This window comes from Mesocricetus auratus, unplaced genomic scaffold, assembly GCF_017639785.1.
Source record: "Mesocricetus auratus isolate SY011 unplaced genomic scaffold, BCM_Maur_2.0 Super-Scaffold_4256, whole genome shotgun sequence".
In the NCBI taxonomy this organism is placed as follows: Eukaryota; Metazoa; Chordata; class Mammalia; order Rodentia; family Cricetidae; genus Mesocricetus; species Mesocricetus auratus.
This window is the reverse complement of record NW_024429182.1, coordinates 107,951,273-107,964,596: the sequence shown is the minus strand read 5'-3', so window position 1 is coordinate 107,964,596 and position 13,324 is coordinate 107,951,273. Positions and strand designations below refer to the sequence as shown.

Genomic DNA, 13,324 nt, shown 5'->3' with positions numbered 1-13,324 from the left:
CCTCCTGTCCCCGGTCTCCCAACCAACTGCTACTTCTAAAGCATCACATTATTTAATCCTAACTAGTCCCATAAACAAACTGATGCCCTATTGTGGGGCACCTCTTCTCCCCGCACGGTGGTGGTGACAGTCCCTACTTTCAGATGGAGGGTCCCCGAGCTCCTTATGCACTAAGAATTTTTTTTTTTAAGAGTACCGCTTCCTTTGTTTGGATAAAAATTCTATTATTTCCCGGACAAGTGGAAAAGAAGGTCTGGAAGGGAGCCCAGGGACTGGCTCTCAGGAGGCGGCGCGGCAGGCGATGGAGGGAGGGGCGGGCGGGGCAGGCGGGGGCGGGCCCTGTGCTCCGGGGAGGGTCCCGCGCTGCCCTCCCACTCGGCCCGCCCAGGGCAGCAGCGGGCGACACCTGGGCGGTGCAGCCGGCTGCCAGCCCCGGCCGCGGAGAGCAGCTCGCAGCGCCGAGGAGGGACCACGGGCAGCCAGCTGGGGCACGGACTGCAAGCGGAGACGGGGAGCGCTCTCTGGGTTTGACTTTTCTGCCCACTGGCGGTGCCACCTAGACTGCTTTCTGGGTCCCGCTTTGGGTCTTGGTGCAGCCGGAGGGAAGCAGTGCGGAGAGATTTTTGTTGTCCTCGCTATTCTGAAGGCTAAAACGTGAACGGTATTGGCAACCGACAAGTTTCATTCATTCCTCAGTTTCTCCTTTAGTAAGACTTCTGCCCTCGTCCTGTCCGCGAAGCTGGGGACCCCAGGTAGGCGGTTCTATGCTGGGCAATCGCGATGGGTGTGTGTGTGTGTTGGGGGAGCAGAGGACTTTGAAGGACTGATCCCAGACTTGGGGGCTGGAGGCCAACAGGACCTGACTGTAGAGCGAGTGCCCTCAGGGTGCTCAGGTGAGGACTAGCACAGAGCAGAATTTTGCACAGGTGCTGTGAAGGCAAGGGCAGCTAAGGGACCCACGAACTCTAGTTTCAAAATTAGCAGATTTGTTTTGGGACAGTTTCCCTTGCACCCAACCAGACCTCTTCTCTAAGCGAGTTAAGTCACAGGGGTGGGATTTGCCCGCTTCAAACCGCGAGAAACAGAGTGCTTCAGGGTGTGAAACTCCAGCAGGCTGTAGGAAGTGGGGTAGGAAGTGGGTCTCTACCCTCAACGTGGCTCCTCCCTTTTCCCTTTCCCCTTTCCTCCCTTTATAAGTCGCCTTTGGCTATGAGGGGCTCCATTTCCTGCATCACTGAAACGTTCTTATTTTTACCAAGACTAGTATATGACCAGCAACCTCCAGGACTCCAGGCTGTGGGCTCTCGGTTCAGAGGGAATTCTGGACACACGCTTTGAGTCACAGCTCTCTGAGCCTACCGTGTAGTAGCAGCGTGCAGAGGAAACCTGGTGGGATTCACAGACACTGGCGGGTAGGATGCTGGCCAGCTTTGTCTTCCCCCTTTGATAGCCCTTCTGGGCTAGTTTGCCGGTCCCTGCTGTCTGCAGGATGGGGCAGCCAGACCACGCAGGCTAGCTGAAAGTAGCTGAGGTCTTGAATCAGTTTCTGCAGCTCTCTAGCACCCGTCCCCCCAAACAACTCTGCAGCTCTGCCCCTCATCACTCCTGGAGTAGCATCCGTTTGAAAGTAGGTTCTCGGACACTACCTGCATCCAGGAAGGAGAAAAGAAGGTCGGGTGAGGAGGGAGGGGCGATGCTGTACATTTCCTATGGGCCACACACCCTGTTCTCTGTATACCGTGTTCCTAAATTCCCACAAAGCCCCTCGAGGTTGGTAGACCTCATTCTACAGTTGAAATGCTGAGGTTCATAAAGATTGCTTCTCTTATTCTAACAGCTCATCATTGCCCCAGCTGGGATTCAAATCTAGTTTCTAATCCTGAAACCTCTCTACTCTGTGCTTGTCTGTAAAGATAAGCCAGAGCAGGTAAAAACCACCCACCCACCCACCAACAGTGTGTTTGAGCTCTTGCTAAGTTCCAGCACCATTAAAGCATCTCAGAGGTCCTGTTGGCTGTATCTGTGGTCAGAAATGTGCATCGTTCTAGGGGAACCAGCGACTGACATTGCCTCTCTCACAGCAGACCTGTTCTAGAAGGTGGGTCAGATCCACTCAGCTGCTACTGCTTGGGTGGGGCTGGAGTTCTGTTTGCTTTATCCTAGAAGCGGTTTGGGGTCTAATGAAAGATTGATTGTTTGAATCTGATCCGTTAGACTTGACCGTTGGCTTGTGAATGATTCCTCTGTACCCTAAGAGGCTCGTTCCAGGCTGTGTTCAATAAATACTTGTGGAATGAATGAATGAATTAGCACCTTGTACAGAGTGATCTCCTGCCCCAAGGACGGCAAAGCAGTGTGGGGGCAGCCTTGGCCTTATCCTCCAAACCCATAATGCCAGCCAGGGGATGCTGATTCTTGGGCAAGGGAGACAGGGTAGCCTGTGCCCTTGTGGACTTCCAGAATTCCTTAGCTAAAAGGTTCACCCTTTTTTTTTTTTTTTTTTTTTACAATTTTGTAGAATTTTAAAAGAAACAGCTCAAAGAGAAAATTTTGACTTAAAAAAACTTTTTCAAAAGCCAGGGGCATATAAGATGGTCCTATTTGCTTTAGAGCTTCCAAAATATTCTTATAGAAGGATCCCTGATGGGAAAGAAGACCAGTGCTCTTGGGAGACGGACACAGATCAACTCCAGCAAGCTTGGACATTGCCTTAATGACTTAGGATGTTTTCATGATATATGAATCCCAGCTTAACTGCATATTAAATGATTTTCTGGGCCAGTGAGATGACTTTGCGTGCAAAGGTGCTTGCCATCAAGTGTGACTACCTGGGTTTGAGCCCTGGAACCTTCCTGGTGGAAGGTGAGAAAGGACTCCTGCAAATTGTCTTCTGACCTTAGCATGCATTCCAGGGCACATGTATACACACACACACACACACACACACACACACACACACACACACACACACCACATACACAGAAGCCTTAGTTTTGGTAGAATTCCTGTCAGAGTTAAGAGCCATCTGACTGCTTCTAAAGAAGACAGAGAAGGAACAACAAATACTTAGAGTCATAAAGCATGACCTCACTGTGAGCCCTATCGTGTATCACCCCACCCTATAATTCCCCTTTATCATTCTGTCTCTAGCAGAGATGTGTCAGGCGGTAGGGCTGCTTGCCGGGTCAAGCTGTGCAGCTCCTTGCTGAATGTCTCAAATGCAACAGGAAAGCAACCTCTTCTCTGTTGATGCGCAAGATTAGAGCAGAAAACTCAAAAGCTCATTGGTAAAGGCAGAAGGAAAGCTCTGCCCCCACCAAAGGTCACTGCTTATCACTGCAGGCAAAGCAGGCAGCTTCTGTGAGCCTGTGTCCCCTTTGTGAAAGGAGGTAATTAGCATCTATGAGTTTCCCCTCTGTCAGATTTTCACCACTCTGACAAAACACCTAGGATGATTAGCTGTTAAAGAGGGTAAGGCTTGTTTGGCTGTGGCTTCAGCCCTGGTTCTGTGGGCTCTGTTGCTTCTAGACCTGTGGTAAGGCAATGTAGGATGGTGGGAGTATGTGGTAGAGGGGGAGGAACTGGGGGCCTCAGTTTCCCCTGCAAGTGATTTCATCAAGGTCTTACATTCCATATACCGCAGTCTACTTCCTTTTTAAAATAAAGGTTTATTTACTTTTATTTTCTGTGTGTTTTGTCTGCATGTGTTGATGTACACCAAATGCATGCAGCGCTCGTGGGAGCCAGGAGAGGGGGTCGGACCCTCAGGAAGTGGAGTTACAGAAGGTTGTGAGCCACCATGTAGATGCTGAGAGCCAAACCGTGTCAGCTGGAAGAGTAGCACGCTTAGTTAATTTAATGTGTGTGGCGTTCAGGAGAGGGTGTCGCATTCCCTGGAACTGGAGTTACAGATGGTTGTGAACTGTTACATGAGTTCTGAGACTCTAACTTGGGTCCTGTGGAAGAGCAGCTAGTGCTCTTAACCACTGAGTCATCTCTCTCCAGCCCCTCTTAGTGCTCTTATCCACAGAGCCGTCTTTATAGTCAGTCCCCTTATCCTCTTCTTAAAAGTTCCAATATGTCCCAGGGGTGTCACCAGACATTCAGTACCTTCAGGGAACATTTAGGAACCAAACTATACTAGACTCTACTTTCCTCTGTCAGTCACCATGAGAACCAGGTGGTGGGAGTTAGTTATTACTTGGTTGTGTACAAGTGTGCATGCTATCAACACATTTAAATATAGAAACTTTAAAAGCTTTGTCAGACTTAATGAGGTGGCGGGATCCAACTTTTGAGTCAGTAGGCTCAATTATAAATGTTTTATGGAACTTGAGCCCAAGTTTCATTTTGTGTCTTTTCCTTTCTCTCTCTCTCTTCCTTTTTGTTTTAAAATTAAGAGTCCAGGAGTGTTTGGTGGCTGATAGTTCTCTATCTTTTTTATGTAAATTTTAATGTAATTTAGAAACAATCTTATTTTACATATCAATCCCAGTTCCCTCTGATAATTCTCTATCTTAAGCACAGTTGAGGAGGTGGGTAGATGCTTCTGTTAACCTTCAAGGGAGCTGTGCATTTGCATGGGTAATCCTGAGCTGTCTCAGCCTGGCAGTAAGAGCAGCTTGAAAGGCAGGGGCACATTGGTAAGGACCAGGAGCCATGAGTCATGAGTTTTCAAGGGGGCTTCTCAGGCATGCGCCAATCTCTTTGAAGGACTGGGGAGACAAATGGGCTCTGCTCTGGGAAGCAGGTGATTTGACTCTCACCTCTGCACCCACAAAAACTGAATTGTACAAATGGGCCTTTCCCCTTGCTTCTTAACCCGGGTTTCTTTACTTACACAGTTAGGGAGCTGGATTGGATGAGATTCCTTGTAATCCTAAAAATCCAGATTCTGTGTTATTTTCTAATCATGTCTCAAATGACTCAAGTAGTCAGAAAATGCCCCCTTAACTCTGTTGCTTTGAGCTTTTGGTGACTCCTTGTGACAGCCCTCATCTGACAGTCCTTCACATGTTGTTTATAAGGCAGTTGTTTGTAGTCATTTAATTGTAGGAATTCTAATGTCTAGAACCTCCTGCAATGTTGGGAGGAGAAAACAGTTTGGGGGGACAATGTTTTGGAATGGTAGGGTATAGAAATATAATAAAAACAGGCTTTTAAAAGCCATAATAAAGTCATGTGGTTCATTAAATTGCTAAGTATGGTGTTTCTCTGTGGTGACCCCTTGGGCACTTGGCCACGTGCTAGAACTTTCACAGAATATGGGAGAGGCACGTGACTGCACTTGACTAGTTCAGCACTGGAGGGAGTGAAAAGAGGATATAGAAGACAGGAGAAAGGACACAGCTGTGTCCTTGCAACGAAACGACCAATGTAGGCAAAGACTGAGGCCCTGAGGCCTCAGATTGTGCTGCTCAATTCTTCACCCTGACTGAGGCTGGCGCACTGTAGAGGTTGAGTGAAGTGTTTCAAATTAAACATAAGTGAACAAATGAAAGAAGGAATGAATAGCCCTGTTGAAATGAAGTCTGCTGAAGCAGGGTGCTGTGCCCATCTGATGGTTACAGTGACTTCTTTATGAATGGAAATCTCCAAAAACACATTCGTAGGTATTACGCGGTTGGGGCTTGGAGGTGAAGTGCTTGCTTAGCATGCACAAGGCCCTGGGGTAGGACCCCAGCACGAGTGTGGGCTCGCTTGCAGACACAGAAAGACCTTGTTAGCAATTCCACACACATCTGAACTAGGGGAGAAAGAAAGTCATCACGTGGTTTCTGGGTGAGCAGGCTCTTCTTTTTCCTCCAAGGAAGCATTGTTTTACTGTGAGGTTTCCACAGAACAGAACTCACCCCATCAGCTTCTGATCAGACAGATGTGTTTTATGCTGCCATTACTCATGGCCACAGGCGCCTGGGCTTTCCTGCCACTGGCTGAGTCACTTGGTTAAGACACAGGGCTGTGAGGCTGAGGGCATGAGCTGGAGCCCAGACCAGAAGGAGCTGTTCAGTCAGATCTGTGCTCTGGGTCTCTCTGCCAGGGATCTGCATGGGGAAGAAGGTAGATGTGGCCAGCTGGATTCCTTAAGGCAGATTCATTACCACTGTTGGTTTTAGACTAGTCATTTGAATTTTGGAAGTAAAGGGTTCAGATTTTCAGTTTGATGCTTGAAAAATGGAGGCTAAGGTTGGTTCAGCTTTGTCATTGTGGGAATGTTCAGGGAATGCATCTTGAGAATTCTGTTGTCCCCAGTCCTAACTTGCTACCATATTCTATAGTCTTTATGTGTCCTAAGATGGCTGTGGTCCTATCTACCTCACCGTGTGGCAGAGAGACTTCAATAAGCTTGTATGTTTAGTGAAATTCAGTCGAAACAGACACCATTGCTGAGTGGCTAGCCAAGAGTCATCATTTAAAGATTTGCTGCTTCATACCTCTCCCAGGCCATGTGACTTAACTAGTCTCCATGTGATGTGTTCAAGGCAACTCATGAGCAGTTCAAACCACAGACATTCAATCAGTGAATGCAGTAAGTCTTTTGTATCGATGTTTTCAAGGCACCATCATTGGTTATACAGGATTTATCTTCCTCAGTTCCTTTAAAAGCATTTCTCTTGGGCTGAGTGTGTTTGGTTGCTAATACAACATAGTACATTATCTGTGATGACTTCAGAATGTCTTTTTCAACTCCATGATGCAAGCAAATGACAATAGTGGTATCTGACATTTATTTAGCCCTTATTATGTAGTAGGTATTAATCTTGATACTGTACCTACATAAATTTATTAACTATTGAGACAGGTTATTACTGATACTAGTTTTCGCTCCACTTATTGGAAATGGAGGCACAGATAAGTTGCATAAGGTCACATAGCTAACAAGAGAGCAAACAGAGATTTGAACTCTGGCATCCTGATCTCAGTGCCTATGATTCAGACATCAGAAGACAATTCAAAGTACCTGGTCCCTGCCTGTATCCCACTGGCATCCTGTCCTCTTGCTCGTGAATGCAGTATACAAACTGTAACTCAGGTTACAAACTAAGTTCTAGGTGCAGAAGAAGGACTCACAGCTTGTACAGTGTTGAGACTACACAAAAGAATATTTGAAAATAGGTGTGTTGCAAAAATTTGGGGAATTTTTCCTATAGAGAGATAATAATAATGGGGATTAAGTAGTTCAGGGCATATCTAGGGTTACAATAAATTACAAAGTGATGTAATTATCAATACTGGCCCCACTGAGATGGCTCATCAGGTAAAGTTTGTTGCCAAGCTAGATAGCCTGAGTCAAGTCTAGAGAGCCACATGCTGTGCTGTGACACATGCCCCATCTCAAATCAAACAGATAAACTTTTAAAGGGATCAATACTGCTCTAGAATAAGGTAATTAATGTGTTACACTCAGAGCATTAAGAACTAGTACTGCTTACGTTAAGTAAATCATATCATTTATGATCTTTAGAATAGAAAACATTGTTTTCTCCCCCCCCATTCATTTTGGTGATGCTACAAATAATGACCAGAACCTGGTGATAAGCAGAATATCTATTTAAGATTTATTTATTTTTATTTATGTATATGTGTGTATGTCTGTCCCACATGTGTGCATGGTGCCTGTGATGGTCAGGAGATGGCCTCTGATCTCCTGGTACTGGAGTTACAGATAGTTATGAGCCAACATGTAGGTCTGGAAATAAAACTTGGGTTCTCTGTAAGAGCACAAGTACTCTTAACTGCTTAGTCATATTCTAGTCCATGAAGTGCTATTATTTACTGAGTATAATATTTGCTCCTTATCAATCTCTTGCTTATCTAGTTGGAAGGGAGCTCTCAGAAATAATACACACTGCTTTCATGAAAATGTAATCATTGTGGCCATACTAGAATCCCAGGACACTTTGCCAACTGATGGTTAATAACAGATGTTTTTTGAGGCATACCCATAGATAGTCAAAAGCTGGGGTTCTCATCTGTGATATCTAGCAACACGATAGGAGAAAGGCTATACTAAAGAGATATTTCTGGTTAGTGTTCATGGTCAAGTATGGGTTTGGAAGCCCATGCTTCCCACAAAACCAACTGGCAGAAGAATAAACTTGGCTTTGGAGTCAGGTAAGCTTTTGGATCCACCCACTACTTGCTCAGTTGAGCAGTAACTTAGTCTTTCCAAGTCTGTTTTCTTTTCTGAAGAACTGTTTCATAACCTCTTAGTGTAAGATAAGATACCTTAAAGTAATGCTGTGTCTTCCATGTAAGAGCCCATGGGTATTACTTTTCTGTCGTTACCTCCCAAAAGCCAAAAGAAGCCAAGGGAAATGGAAGAAGACAGAACAGAGAAGAGAAAAAGGAATCCAGGGAAGGGTGAAAAGGTAGCGGTGTCAACAAGTGTCAGTTCCCTTCTGTTTTCTCATGTGTGTGTATGTTCATATGTTTGTACACACATGAATGCACATGTAGTTGTGAAGCCAGAAGCCAGCGTTAGGTATCCTCCTCTATACTCTCCACTTTACTCTTTGAGACAGGCTCTCTCACTGACCCTGGAGCTCATGGATGGTGAGACTGGCCAACTAGCAAGCACCTGCATCCTGCTGCCTCCACATCCTCAGCACTGGAATTACAGGTGGGTGTTGCTACACCCGGCTTTTTTATGTAGGTACCCGGGAATCTGAACTCAGGTCTCCATCTCCAGGTGGCATTCTACTGGTTGCTGTCTCCTTGTCCTTATTCCATTCCTTTCATCTCTGTCCTCTTTCATTCCTCTGACTTCATTTTTGGCTCTTTTGCATGACAACAGTAAAGGAATAGTCATGGTAAGAAGGTGTTGAGCTTACTGTGAGAGGGCCAAGAAAGCAACTCCCTAGAAAAATTGGAATGTGACAGATGAAATAGATCTGACTGAGTGGCATTTTGCTAGGCTGGGAAGGGGACAAAGTGGAGAAGACAGATACAAAGACATGCAGCATCCGAAAGCACAGAGACAGGAGGGACCTGAGATGGGAACGTGGATCCATCACTGAGTTGTCACATGCAGCAGTTAAGTTATGGCTGGAGGTGCTGCCAGTGGGGGTAAAATGACAGCCAAAAGTAAAATCAGCCTTAAAAACTTACTCTTTATATTCGAGGATACAGGGCTTTAATTAATTAGTTAGTTAGTTAATTTCTCAATATTGTGAATGAAATGACTCACACCCTAAAAGGATGGAAAATGCACTTGAAGCTGATTGGTACGCTTGTATGGATTTGTAGGTGCAGATGAGGCACCATGTTTTAATGATTTTTTTTGGCTAATGTTATGTGTAGACATGGTACTGTGATTTAATCCAAGATTTCTTCAAGAAGGTACATGGTATATTGAAAAATGATGATCCCTATATTTCAACTTATGTAAATCACATTGGAGCCATTTTATTTGAAAAAAAAAAGACAAATATGTTTTGCTTTGGGGACTGAGATTATTTTCTATTTTATTTTATTCATCACTTGATTGATTGAATGTGTATGTGCATATGTGTGAAAATCATTTATTTACTTAATTATCTGGAATGGACATTGAACTCAGGGCCGCTCACATGCTAGACTAGCACTCTGTCACTAACCACAGCCCTTATTTGCTATTTCAAATAAAGAGCAAGGTGTCTGTAGGGATTCAGGCATTATGCTGCCCCTGTCACCTGGCAGAATGCACTCAGGCAGAACCCTGGTCAACATGCAGGAACAAAGGACCCCTTTGAAAGAAAGACCCTCTTATGCTCTCTTTTCCTGCTGTTCTCCTGGAGCAGACAGGACTTTTCCTGTCTCCCTCTTCTCTTCTGTCCTCTCTCTGTCTCTGTGTCTCTATGTCTCTTTACCTCTTTTCTCTTTCCTCCTGCCCCCTTCTCTTTCTAATAAAACTTAAGTTCCGTCTGCCTGGCATGATTGTCCACCACCTCTGTCACCCTGGCCTGCAATGGAATCTGCCAAGGTTCCCTACACACTTTATCCTAACAGTGTCCTTTTGGCAAAATGATTGAGGCCTAGATCCAGAAAGAGTATCTAAGGATCCTTTTCATATCTCCACAATCAAGTTTAAGATTCTAGGATTAGACTCCCACTACAGATTAAATTTGGTCAATGCACTGCGTAGTTTCTTGTGCTTAGTAGGCATTGTTGTGACTAGCAGCTTCTGACTTTCCTGGCAGGAGGAACAGAGAGACTTAGGCTAGCTATAAGAACCTGCATGGCTCTTCTCCACAAGCAGTTTGGACCAGACACAAGGACATACAAGTGTATGTTTGTGTTTCTAGGACTGTGTTTATGTTTTCTGGAGTGTTGTCTGCCTTATTCAGACCACAGGGAAAACCCGACCTAAACCTGGAGTTCCTTAGGGAAAGCTCCTGGGGAATTAGCCTTGGTTACTTGAGCCCAGTGTAAAGACAATCACTTGCCTCCCTACAGGAACCAAAGTATGGCCAGGAGCCAAGGGTGTGGAGGAAGTGTAACTCCACTTGTCTGTCAGATCCTGCCAGAGACAGATGCCCTACCATGGAACTGAGCACAGCTGTTTGCTTGGGGTGTGTGGAATCAAGGAGTGGGCAGATGGGTTTGTTTTTACCTTTCTCTTTCAGACTTCCCCCACCACTTTCTGAGCAGCCAGAAACTAAAAGCAAGCTTTGGGCTGATATTCAGTGCGCAGGGTACAAGGCATATACTTTAAGCTTCTAAGGGCATCCCATGTTGAAAGTGTTGGACTACTAAGCCTTTGAACCTGACCTCTTTCTTGGGTCAAGGCCCATGTTCTAATTGTGTTAATCAAGCATAGGCTTGGTCCTGTAATGGAGTCTGCATTGGTGTCTTTCCGTTGAGGCCAAGGCATGATGATTGATGACATTTCAGTAGGAATGCTCAAGTCCTTGAGGATGTGTGACAACCATGCACATAATTCTAGTTTTGCATGCATTGGTAGGATTAGTTGTTCTTCAGTGAAAAAAAGTGACAGTTCATTGAAACTTACTACGCTAAATTTTTGTTGATAAAAGGGACAATATGCCCTAGCCTAGTGGAATAAGTATCAGATTAAGAGATGTATTAACTCATTCAACAAATACTGTTTTCTACATACCAGAAACTGTTTGAGGCTCAGAGTCCAGTAGGGAAGACAGATGTCTATCGTTATTGTACAGTACGATGTTAATAGTCAGAAGGGGACAGACGTCAGGTGGCGAGATGGTGGAGAGAACCAGTGGGGTGGTAAGGCTTCGTGGAAGAGAAGACACTTGAGGAAGAGACTTGGTTGAATAGTACACAGAGGCTTCAAAGTAGTAGAGAAATAATATGGTGGCTGATGGAGTATAGTCAAAGCAAGGCTGGCAGGGCCGAGGCTAGGGAGACCGGAGTGGACCGACTGACCATGGAGAGCTTCACACCATTGAGACTAGATACTTATTTCAGTGGAGTTCTGCCTTGCTTTGTCAAGCTCTTCCTAGCTGCATCACTCTCCCATTATGCTGTCTTTAGCCCCCAGGGCTGAGGGGGTTCTTCCCAGGTCTTCCTGGTCCACTGCTGTAGGTGGTCCTGTCCTCCTCTAACTGGCTCACTGTTTGCCTCATACTTCCTTTCTGGTGTCATCACCCATCACTGTTTCATCCATCTCTATGCACTCTATCTTCCTTCTTGGTTTGGTTGTTTTTATAGGCAGGACTCGGGGAGCTTATTATCTCCTTGACTCCCAGCACTGAAAGACCAACAGTGGTGAAGCACACAGAATAAATTTTGAGGTAGAGTTATGCTTCTTATAAGAATTTAGAGGTTAATAAACAATTCTTTTAAAATTTATTTATTTATTTATATATAGTGTTCTGCCTGCCTTTATGCCTAAAGGCAGAAGAGTACACCAGGTATCACTACAGATGGTTGTGAGCCACCATGTAGGTGCTGGGAATTGAACTCAGGACCTCTAGAAGAGCAGCCAGTACTCTTAATCTCTGAGCCACCTCTCCAGCCCCAGCAAACAATTCTTTTAAAAGGACTTATTCTGTTTTACAATGTGTATGTGTATGGAGGGGCATTGTGCTTGTCAGATCCCCAAGGTTGACATTGCAGGAGGTTCTGAGCCATAATGATATGGATACTGAGAACAGAGCTTGTGTCCATCATCCTGTCTTCTGTAAGAGTATTATGCACTCTTAACTGCTGAGCCATTTCCCCAGCCCACCAACAAACTATTCTTAAGTACAAATTTGAGTTTTTGTTCCCATGGAAGCTGAAAAGATTTTAGCTGAATTAATTTAGAAGGCCTAAAATTGCTTGTCTGTGTTAGAGATCTACTGGCAATATTGGCCCTGGGCTGCCATCTGGGTATCAGGAGGGTTCCCACTACTCTAAATGATAAGAGCGACTCACTGTACCTAGACTGTGAAAATAGTTTATGCTGGGTACCTTCCTATGTGACCCTCTCCCCAGACCATCCTGCACCAAATCTAAGGAACCCTTAGTTGGGGACACTTCACATGTGTTGTCACTATTTGCTTTGTGCCCTGTGTGATGCGCTGGTGAGGACCTCAGAAGCTCAGAACCCACTTGTTTCCCCAACTTTGCTGACTGTTTTGTCTTCTGTTGACTCAACCTTGTATCAGGTCACTGTGATAAACTCATAGCAGTGAGTGTGACTCAATGTTGAAACCAGAGACTGCACTTGGTCAATGTGGGGTGTCTCTATTTTTTGAAACAGGGTCTCTGACTGACTTGGACCTCACTGTTTTGGCTAGATGGACCAGTGAGCCTTGGGGAATCCTCCTGTCTCTGCCCTCCCTCCCCCAATATTGTGTTTACATATGAGTGCCACCATGTCTGGCTTTTTGTGGGTGCTGGGGACCCATGCTAAGGTCCTTATGCTTCTGCAACAAGCACCTTATCCATTTAGCCGTCTTCCCAGCTCCTGCCTCAGCTTCTTACATATGGGAACAGCAGGGAGGCGCCACCATGCCTATCTCTACAAGTGGTTGAACCTTACATGGGCCTCAATAAGTAGTAAGGTTCTTCTAGTGAGAAGGCTAAACCTAACTGTGACTTACAGAGGAGATAGTCTTTTTTTTAATTTAAATTAGATATGATTCTATTTTACATATCAATTCCAATTCCCTCTCTCTCCTATCCTCTCATGCTCCCCACTGACCCTCATCCCATCCCTCTTCTGCTGCCCAGAAAGGGTGAGGCCTTCCATGGGGGATCATCAAAGTCTGTCACACCATTTGGTGCAGGTCCTAGGTCCTCCCCCATATGTCTAGGATGAGAGAGTATCACTCTATGGAGAATGGGCTCCCGAAGTCCATTTGTATAGTAGGGA

General features: G+C 45.3%; 1 protein-coding gene across 17 annotated transcripts in view; it reads left to right on the top strand.

Annotated features, from left to right (window-relative positions):
- Positions 1-367: 367 nt before the first annotated feature.
- The window catches only part of Sytl2 (synaptotagmin like 2), a 103,914-nt gene continuing 90,957 nt past the window's right edge, over positions 368-13,324 (top strand). For 7 of the 17 annotated variants that reach the window (XM_040728572.1, XM_013116311.3, XM_021229483.2 and 4 more), the window contains exon 1: positions 373-752. The gene's annotated coding sequence lies outside the window, so the exon portion shown is untranslated. Of the gene's footprint in view, positions 753-8,521; positions 8,624-13,324 lie in introns of those variants that run through there. The other 10 variants (XM_021229486.2, XM_005073924.4, XM_005073923.4 and 7 more) reach the window with 6 other exon arrangements.